The sequence below is a fragment of the Montipora foliosa genome, chromosome 1, assembly GCF_036669935.1.
Source record: "Montipora foliosa isolate CH-2021 chromosome 1, ASM3666993v2, whole genome shotgun sequence".
Classification (NCBI taxonomy): domain Eukaryota; kingdom Metazoa; phylum Cnidaria; class Anthozoa; order Scleractinia; family Acroporidae; genus Montipora; species Montipora foliosa.
In genome coordinates this window covers 49,765,038-49,775,037 of record NC_090869.1, presented here as the reverse complement: position 1 = coordinate 49,775,037, position 10,000 = coordinate 49,765,038, and the positions used below count along the sequence as shown (strand labels likewise).

At 39.6% G+C, this 10,000-nt stretch overlaps 1 protein-coding gene, 1 long non-coding RNA gene and 1 pseudogene across 6 annotated transcripts in view; 1 reads left to right on the top strand and 2 right to left on the bottom strand.

Moving 5' to 3' along the window:
* Positions 1–2,194: 2,194 nt before the first annotated feature.
* The window catches only part of LOC138000237 (uncharacterized), an 11,763-nt gene continuing 3,957 nt past the window's right edge, over positions 2,195–10,000 (bottom strand). The window contains exons 2-3 of the long non-coding RNA XR_011123077.1: positions 9,959–10,000; positions 2,195–2,334 (exon numbers count right to left, since the gene is read on the bottom strand). The exon at positions 9,959–10,000 is cut by the window's right edge and continues 2,120 nt beyond it. This is a non-coding gene — a long non-coding RNA (uncharacterized lncRNA). The remainder of the gene's footprint in view (positions 2,335–9,958) is intronic.
* LOC138000186 (uncharacterized) overlaps positions 2,211–10,000 on the top strand; it is a 15,225-nt gene continuing 7,435 nt past the window's right edge. For 3 of the 5 annotated variants that reach the window (XM_068846439.1, XM_068846431.1, XM_068846448.1), the window contains exon 1: positions 2,725–3,076. The gene's annotated coding sequence lies outside the window, so the exon portion shown is untranslated. Of the gene's footprint in view, positions 2,369–2,704; positions 3,077–10,000 lie in introns of those variants that run through there. The other 2 variants (XM_068846423.1, XM_068846472.1) reach the window with 2 other exon arrangements.
* Positions 4,805–9,581, bottom strand: LOC138000230 (uncharacterized; annotated as a pseudogene).

Below are 10,000 nucleotides of genomic sequence, written 5' to 3'. Positions count from 1 at the left end.
TGCACAGTTTTATTTGTCCGTCGTACTAAAATGTAGGATTTCTGTTTGTCTAAGCCTTCTGATCTTGGGATTTTATTTCCGGGTGAGTTCGTATTCATCACTGATCAAACGTTGATAAAATCGTTCCTTTAACGTTACATGCCGTAAGATTTATCAAAGTCCATTCAAAATGGTGAACACCATACCAAAATGCTTCTTCGCTCCCAAAATTTATTTCTCACTGTGTCATTTACTCGTCTTTAGAGGTTTCATTGATTTACACCGGGAAAAAAGGGACATATGACACGAATTCAAGATTGGGTGGGGTAACACTAACACGTGATCAAATATGGCCAGCGTGCTGCGCAATGATGAAGATAAAGAGAAGCATTTTATTTCAATTGCTGTTAAGTTGATCTAATGAAAAGCAGGCAGTCCTTCCACTCCCCAGGTAGCTTTTCAATAGCTTTGCTTCATTAAACATAAAAGCGCTGTCTATTACCCTTTTGCTCTGGGCAAAAGCAAATTTTCAGTTTCGGCATGTAATTCAAAGAGAGACATATAGAAGCTTCTCCAAGATGTAAACGGCAGAGAAGGCTGTGTGGTGCCTTACAATAAAATCATTTTGGGTTTCATTTGTGTTACTTTTTATCCCGTCATTTTGTCGGCTTCGTCAAAAAATTATTGAGTTGGAGTGAGCCAAGAAAGCTGCCGCCCACAACCCTAACACCATTCTTGAAATTGTGCCTTTCAATCATGCGATGTGACATAACAATGTCGATAATCATTCAAAGTGACTGACTTTAACTGATAACCTTCTCATTTGTCTAGTTGCCCATTAGAAATTTTGAAAACATGTTCTATATCATGTAAAAGCGATCAACATTTAGCAGTTAATTCCCTCCAAGACAGTATAAGCGAAACAAAAGAAAAGACCGGATCTCAGAGTTTTCTCCAAGTTTTAAATTAGAACACAATTTTCTTGGTCTCCATGGTTCACAAAATGATGCAGGCTGAGATCCAAAGCCGGCAAAGACAAAGAATTGTATCTTATTATTTTAAATTACGTGGAATTCAATCATGACGGGACCTTGTGACCTGCAATCTACATTGATTTTTTGTAAAACTTCGCCCACCAGCCAAGATTGAAATAGTTTGAAGGGAAGAATCGTTGTCTTGACTTGTTGCGGGGTAATTATTAAGCCCTGGCAAATTTCTAACAAAAGAAGCGCAGACCGATACATTTATGGTTAACCATAAGAATCAGACAAATTTGAATAAAGCCAACAAGGCCAGTTCTATCAATAGTATTTTAAAATGATCTTGGAGATCATTGAACAATCGGGAATTTTCTTCCCCAAGCTAATCCAATTTCTGTTCCTAAGCGCTCAGAAATCCACCACTTTTCACTTTGTGTAAGTAGCCAGTAGCTGACGTTTTTCGTTTTGTTTAAAGAGATTACAGACGTGATATAATCCCACAGCTATTCAGTCAATTTTCATAGCCAATTATTTTGTGTGGTTAATTAAAAGTGCAAATGCGTGTCATGGTATATACAATAAAAATGAACAGATAAACCTCTAATCGCTTATTAGATCACGTCCGCGTTGAAACAAAAGGATTATGTGAAAGAAACCTCTCTTTTGCATTCCGGAGCCCACTTGTGGCTCAGCCCATTTAGAATACTCTTTTTATTCCAAATAAATGATACCTACACCTACAACTTCAAACGCAGTCCTGTTTGATATTCAAATCTCGACCTTTCCACGGGGTTGAATGGGGTGATTAATTTTTCAGGGACCGGGGAGGGGGTGGTGTGCGAGGGTTTTGCCCCCTGCTATTTTCTGCTTCTTTTGAGAGATATTTCTTTTAACTTTTTAAACATCCTGAAATAAGTGCCCCGCGACCTTGAATTTTTTGAGTTTTGAAGCAAGCCAACAGTGGACAATCTTCCTGTCGGTGTACGTAAGATCAGTGGCTTGATGTGATCGGCGGAAGTACAAGTTAAGAGGCTAAATATTTTGAGCAAGATGTATCGGCTCTTGATCAAAATATTTAGCTTCTCAACTTGAATTTTCACTTTTGTGGAGGCTTTTTGAATGACTGCGTTGCGGCAATCTGGCGGCAATCTTGCGTTGCGGCAATCTTGAAGTTGTTTTGTGCCCTCCCAAACCCCCTCCCCCCCCCCCCCCCCCATTTCTAAAGTCCTGAATACCGGGCTATCTCCAAGAATACGATTGCTCCGTCCCACCCGGAGTAATCTCAGGCACAACACTGATTTGCTCTCCACAAGGATGATCCTGTTTTACTCTGACTGCCGTCCTGTGCTCTCTCACCTGTTGTTCTTCGATAAATCTGAACCAAAGAAAAACTATCTTCGGTACTCACGGTACGTGTATAATGTTCTTTGTGAAATTTGTAGTACTACTTTTAATCTGGTCGTATTGCTGCGGTACTGCGGTTATCCCAATTTTCCAATGTCCAGGAGTGTTTATCCATTTTAAAGATAAATGATCTTTGTTATGATCTTGGCCTTCAACGCGATACGTGCTGTCTGTACCTCTAAGAGGGTAAGTGAATTCTATTGTAAATTAATTGTTCCACACTTTTTCCTCGATGACAGTCATTTGTTTGTTCATTTCCATATTGCAATTGTCTTAAATGTAAAGAATAGCTTTAATTCCGATGGTTCCCTGCAATAAATGAGTCCCTCATCGTTTATTAGGGACGTGATGGAATCCGCCTCCCCCCGAGTTAAACCCAGAAGACCATATCATGCAGTGTGGGATGTGATCAATGCGTGACATGATGATGTAATTTATCTTAGAAACTTCAGATGGCATTACGTAGCAACATATACTTTACTCATTAAAGTGTTCCTGAAAGCATTCCTTCATTGTGTCATTCATACCATCAACTGCGGAATCTATATATTTGTGTTCTATCAGTGAGTCGCTTTGTATTGGTAGATAATTGGCACATTCTTTGTCAGAACCTTGTCCGCTGAAGTAGTTAATGGTAGTACACACGGAGTCATCATTTAACAAGTGGCTGGCCCAGCATCATATCGGTTTGTTTCGACCAGTGGTCCTCAAGGGTGAGTCATCAATAAACCTATAATATCACTAATGGGCTACCACTGTGACATTCCCGACAAGTCTCTCCACTTTCTTTCTTCTTTTTTTTTTTTCTGATTTCTTTCTTTTCTTGAAAAGCAAACTTTAAATGAAATTGGATGAGGAATGAACTTCGTCTTTATTGGTTTTGGAAAGTCCAGGCTTTCAGCGACGCTTTTGTCTTGGGTGACTTTTTGCTTCGTCTCAACGTTGTCGTTTTCTTGGCCGTCTAAATTAACAAGTATTTATCACGTGCTCACAAGCCTCTGGACATTTAATTTGATCTGAAGGATAATACTCTCTTTCTAACGAGGCTGATCTAAATTTTCTAAGCTGAAAGATCATCGAAGTTCACAAAGTAAATTGTTGTAAGTAATTTGCGACGAAACTTGAAAAAATCAAGACATGAACGAGACTCGAACCCATGACAATGATCTTTCTTTAAAAATCGTTTCAAGCTCGTACGAACTCGCACTAGTCCAGTTTATAGATGGCTTGAGAGAGTGGTAAAGCAGGTAGCCTGCGAAGCCGGCATGCGCGTGCAAAAGCAAAGGAACACTGGGATTTAAATCACGCCATCCACTCAGGTTCAGAAAACAGTGCACAGCGCAAGTCACACGCTGTGTCACGGATCCCAGTCCCGTTTAAGCTTGTGGTTTTCCCTTTTAGTTTTCAGGTTTCTTTTTTATTCGGTGGTTTCATTTACTGGGACGATCTTTTGCTTAGACAATGGCTTCATACCTTCAATTCTAATGTACGCTTTTCGGATATTCTCAGTTCATATTTGTTTGATGTCATATAGTATGACGGGTGCGTGCAAATAATTATTGTGTATTCATTTCTTTATTTGTTTACTTTAATCTGTAAAATCCAGAACAAACACAATTATTTTGTCCAACGAAGAAAATCATAAATGTATTCTATTACTGTTTTACTTTGAGTCAACTTGAATCACCGACTCAACGCACGCTGTTTGAGGAAAAAGAATGAATAGAAAAGAATGCAAGTGCTTTATTAAAATAATCAATATTTTTTCTTTTGCTTGAGGGCAAGGGACACATTTTTAAACTTAGTTTCATCCCATCGCGTTTCATCAAGCAGAAAGAAAACATAAGTGTTGTCGCGAAAAGCATCTTGGTAGACAGAAAGCCTCTTAGGTTCGCGCAAAACTATAATTTATATCAGTTTGCTTGTAGAACGATATGTGCCATATACACGTTCTTAAAGATGTTCTTAAATTTACATGGTATAGTACTTTAATAAGTCAATGCGGAACTGACGATTTTTAAGTAAGAACTTCTCATTATTACAAACTAAGTTATGTATTATGTAATAGGAAAACCATTGTTATGTTGTACAAAATATGCCCTTAAACATTTTGGGTTAATTTGCATTTATTTACCTTACCTATTTTATACTTTCATTTCAAATAGAAATGAGCAAAAGAGAAAAGTTTATACTCGACTTTCAGCCTGAGGAATGTTCTTAAACGTTCTTAAAATGTTGGTTATCTCAGCCTCAACGTCGCTTATAAAGAAGACTCTCATAAAAAAAGAAGAAGAAAAAAGAGTGTACAGGTTTTTACTTTCGTCTCCACATGCTTCTATAAGAAGATCAAATATTTGCCTTTCATGTAGTAAGTCTCTTCACATAAATCATTGGCATCAAAATTTGAGATAATTTGTTAACTGCAACTATTGATTTGCAGAGGTGCAATACTCCCAAGAAGGATGATAGTCTAGTCGTTACGCCGACAGGATGATTGGCCTACACTTAAGACGTTTCGCTCAGAATTTTCTATTCGCCAACAGGTTCTAATATAAATGACTTCAATCTGGCAAAACTTAACTGCCACGGTAAATGAAAGCAAGATCGAGGTTGATATGAATTTTAAAAATTTCATCCTCAAAACTTGTCGTTCTGTTACGGATTTCCTTCGTTATTTCCAACATGAGCGGTGTACAGCCATTCCAGTTTGAGCCAACCTATCCTCCTGGTGAAGAACCAGTTGACTGGGAAGAAAAAACTGGCGACGAAGGAGACAGCGGAGCCAATTTTGATAACAGAGTTGGAAACACCGAATGGTGCATTTGTGGGGGCAATTGTGTCCCAATGTCGACGGCCGATGAATGTTTTTGCTGTCAAGAATTGGAGGCCCTTAATCAAAAGTTCGACTATTCGGGGGTTGAATGCATAACTGACCATGCAAAGTTTAGAATTGTGTGTGTCGATACGGACGTGCCAAATACTGCCCTTGTTGCAATTCACAACGCACGCTGTAATCCCTTACCGGAACCCATCGAGAACAGGTTAGTTGTTTTGAAAATCTAGCCGCAAAAGTTATTTGTTCATCATATAATTCGCATATTTATGATCTCTTCTAGAACATGGCGTTTAGCAGCTTACCGTGAGTTTACTTGGTGGGTTTATGGTGTACTGGGAAGGAAAAACCGGGGAGTGATTTCCAGCGTGCGTTGTGAAATGAATTTCCAGAGGAGAGTGGGAAATATGCCGGATTCAAACCGGCGGAAATAGACTTTCTAGAAATTTATGTTTTGCAAAAATAGTACTCGTCTTCGGCTAATTTTAATACTTTTACACTGATCTCTAAAATTAACCTAATTCTTTTAATTATTTTCTTTGGATTTTCAACAAGTTGTTCAATTCACGTGAGAAATATTTATAATTAATAGCCATGATCAAGCACAATATGCATGGTTTGTTCTGAATAAATTTTAATTTGAAATTTGAAAGAAATGTACTGTTTGCTGTTGGTTTCGATGTATAGATTGGATGGCATGTGTAAAAGAGTTGTTGCTAATAATGATAATAGAAGTAGTAATTGTTGAAGGGCTGACTGGGAAAGATGGCCTGTTATTATATTGTTCAGCACACCAACATCATTGCTTCAAGTAACCTAAACTTGGCAACAGTTTGTTTTGAAAGTTAAATGGAAATAACATTTCCCAGAGCAAAGCACCAAAAAGCTAAATTTTTTTTGTTTGGTGTACATGTACAAAAAAAATTCCAGAGTGAGTGAACACATTGCCAAAAGCCCTTCAATAACCATTACATCAAATTCATTCAAGTATAAGAAAATCTAGATGTGCGCCTTGCAATAACATATGCCTTATCTGGTCGAGGGGTGCAAGCAATGTTGCGTGGAGTATGTGGTGCTGTGAGAGTGGCACTTCTTTCAGCAGCATCTTGACACTTCCTTGCGACAGTTGCATCCACCAATGGGCGTACATGATCCCTTGTTGTCTTCTCCATAATTGGTTTTGCAATCCACTCCTTACTTCTTTTGGGGAAGACCACCTTGAAACGAAGCTCTCCCTCGTTTTCTCCCCTTGAAGCAGTAGCATGGTCTCTGCTGGTGTTGGCATTGTGGTCAAGGGCTGCCAGCTGTGTTCGAGCAACCATGCCCTTATACCAAAAGTGCTGCCGCTTGGGGAGGTATTTTGCTTGGACGCTGTGATACACCTCCAAAGATCCAGTGTGACAGCTGAGTGTCAACTGCTGGATGTCTTTAAGTAGCTTTTTGTCAAATACCACTTCTTTTAATGCCTCATGTGCTGGTGAACCTGGCCTTAGCCATCTCTTGGTTCTGGCCACATTTCTTGGGATGGGTGGGTGGGGACATTCATGATAATAATCTGCACTGTCCCACTGGTGGATGTTGGCAGTGTGGTGGACAATTGATATCCACTTCTCCCGTAAGACTGCTGCCTTGTCGTGGTGGGGGAGCTTGTGTGCCTCAGTGACCTTGAGAGCTTTACCGTCGGGGGTATTCCCCCAGTAGGTCCAACCTTGGCGGGCAGGTCAAAGGGTAGAGGCCAGACTAAATGGTAGTCACTGGTCCTCCAGGTTGTGGGTTGGGCGTCCGGCTAATCCCCGCACCCCGTAAAAATTATCTGATTACGGAAACTGACCGGCCTTAAGAGTCCTCATGGGCCCGATGAGGATAAGTAAGTAGTAAGTCTCCCGTAAGAGTTCCTTGTCCCCATTGCATGTGTCGGCACACCACCATAGATGGTTGGAGACTGACTTGATCCAGGGAAAAAGATCACTACAGTCCTTCTTCTTTGCCTTTTCAGTTAGTTTTTTAGTGACACGTTTCGCTAAATGCCACACATCAAACTGGTGATGCACATCAGGGTAGATGCGTTTCATATCTGACTTTATGCTTACATGGCGATCAGTTGCCACAACCTTCACTTTTGCCCCTTTACCCTGGATATTTTCCATGCACCTTTTAAATCCTTCTCTCTCCATGGCATTACTACTGGTCACTTTGCTGACCTGAACAATTTGGAAGTCAACTATTTTGTCACTAAGTTGATCGATCATGGTGTAGGTGCCATATTTTGCGTTATGCCCTGGGCTGTCACAGCGACCATCCCCAGAAAGCCACAACTCTTTGTCTTTCAAATCCTTAAAAACAGAATTTTGTTCTCCCTTCCAAATTTCATTAATTACTGGAAATAAATATGAGTCTTGAATGTTACAAAATATTTTCTCACTGAAAAAGCATAACCTTAATATTTCAGCTAATGTAGCTATCTTGGTGTAAGTGGCCCCACTTAGAAGAATCGACGAGGACATCAAAAGGTTTGCAGCGGCCATCCCTATGATCATTGGCTGGCTGCTCCAGAAGTAGGTGTGGCCATTTATGCACTTAAGTGTAACAAGCAACTGAGAACCCTGGGTAGATTCATATTTTTTTCTTATGCCTGCACCACACTCGGGACATCTTTTAAAAAGCTTCACTAATTCTTCTTTGAAAACAAGGAACTTAACATCATCTTGTGGGTTGACACTTTTTTAATCTTCAGTTTCTGACTGTGAACTCTTTGAATGATCTGACATTTCATCATTTTTCAATGGTACATAAGATGGATCCTTTTGAGGTGAATTGTCAGGGGTGATTTTCTGTTCATGGGAAGGGTCTACCTCATCAGAAGAGATCACTTCCTCTCTGTGAAAGTCTTCATCAGTTTGAGTGCTTTGGTCACACAGGATCACATCAAATGAAGACTTGTAAGTTTGAGACTCAGTTGATTTCATCATAAGTTGAATGTGCTCCTCGTGTATTAATTTGACACCGAACATCACTGGTAAGCTTATGTATTGGTATACTTGTTTTATTTGCTTTCGTTGAATCCACATTAAGTTACTGCAATGGCCTCTCGAATGCAACCTCACTATGATCTATGCCCTGGGAATTTAGGCAGCCAACTTCCGGGTAATATTCTCTGGAGGTACTAGCTACAGGTTCTGTATGCACACCCTGGGAATTGTGGGAGACAGCTGCTGAATTACATTCAGTGGAGGTACTAAGTTCCACAACATTCATAGGTGAAACATGGTGTGTCGTGGTGAGTGATGCAATGTACTGCAAACCAAAGCAGACATTTCGTGACTTAATGAGCAATTGCGTGAGCGTTGCCTCCACATGTAAGATAAGAAAGTACTTCGAGTTGCATGTAGCTAAAATTAAGTCAGACTCTTACCTCTTGCTTTGCTCTGTCATGCAAACGGTTTTCAGACGACAGTCGAGGCTTCTTTCTTGGCTGATGGACAAAAATTGTTGGTAGTGCATCCAGCTTCAATGTACGTGTTGCTTTCAACCCAAGAAGTTCTGCTTTAAGATCACGTTCAAAGCAGTCAGGCTCGAAGTGATCAGAACACAACCGAGTATCTTTGGTAACCACAAAGTCAACTATTTTTGCTAACCACTTTTGCAAGAGAGAATTTTGTGTAGGAAGATGGTGGAAACTTATTCCATGCTCCTTGCTAACAGATCGAGAATCATTCGAGCATTCAACAACACAATAATACACCATTACGACGAAACAGTATAAACGATCTATATGCGCATAAAGTGAGTACTGAGTCTTACGCAAAATGAATAGCTTTATTTATACCAAAAAGATTGCCGCAAGACCGGAAAAATCAGCCTGAAATTTTCGAAAAGGTGCGATAACACAGTACTAGTTGCGAAAGGAACATGACGTGCATTGTAAATCGAGCTTAGTAGTTTACGAAATCGCAGTCATGGGATTTCCGTAGACCTACTGACTTAGAAGCACCACGCTAACTCTAAATATAATTCAATCACTACCCTAAAACTGTCGCAATATCAACTTTAGAAGCGTTTAGAAGCTGACAATAATTATGCAATTAACTAAAATGACACAAATAAAGTCACAGGAGAACAGATCTGGCAAGCTCAATGTTTATTTCAAGCTCGGAGCATATGCACTCTTTACAGCTGTCGAACGTGATTTGACTTCTTTCACTATACTGAGAACAATTTAAGTAAACAAATGTCCAAACCAGGTGAATTCCATAATAATAAAAACAAAATAATCCTATGTATTAAAAAACAAACATACTTCGTCCGGTGAATGTTTCCATAGGCAGCCCAAGTTCGCGTCACTAGAGAGCGTGTAATAATTGATTACTAGTGGAAGGAAGATTGACCTTTGAGTAAAAGCGGTGTTGCGTTACAGGCAGCCGTTGAGAATTTAAACGCGTTGTAAGACTTTGTATGGGAAATAAAATACCGAAGATTATGAAGCCTTAAAAACGCTCAATTTAACGTTCATTCAATAAAAATAATAAAAATGACTTAATTGAGCGTTTTTAAGGCTTCATAATCTTCGGTATTTTATTTCCCATACAAAGTCTTACAACGCGTTTAAATTCTCAACGGCTGCCTGTAACGCAACACCGCTTTTACTCAAAGGTCAATCTTCCTTCCACTAGTAATCAATTATTACACGCTCTCTAGTGACGCGAACTTGGGCTGCCTATGATGTTTCTAATGGTTTCGATTGCGGGCGAAAATTTTAACTTACGCTTTCATGTCCAAGTTTCCAATGAATATATCACAAGCGCAG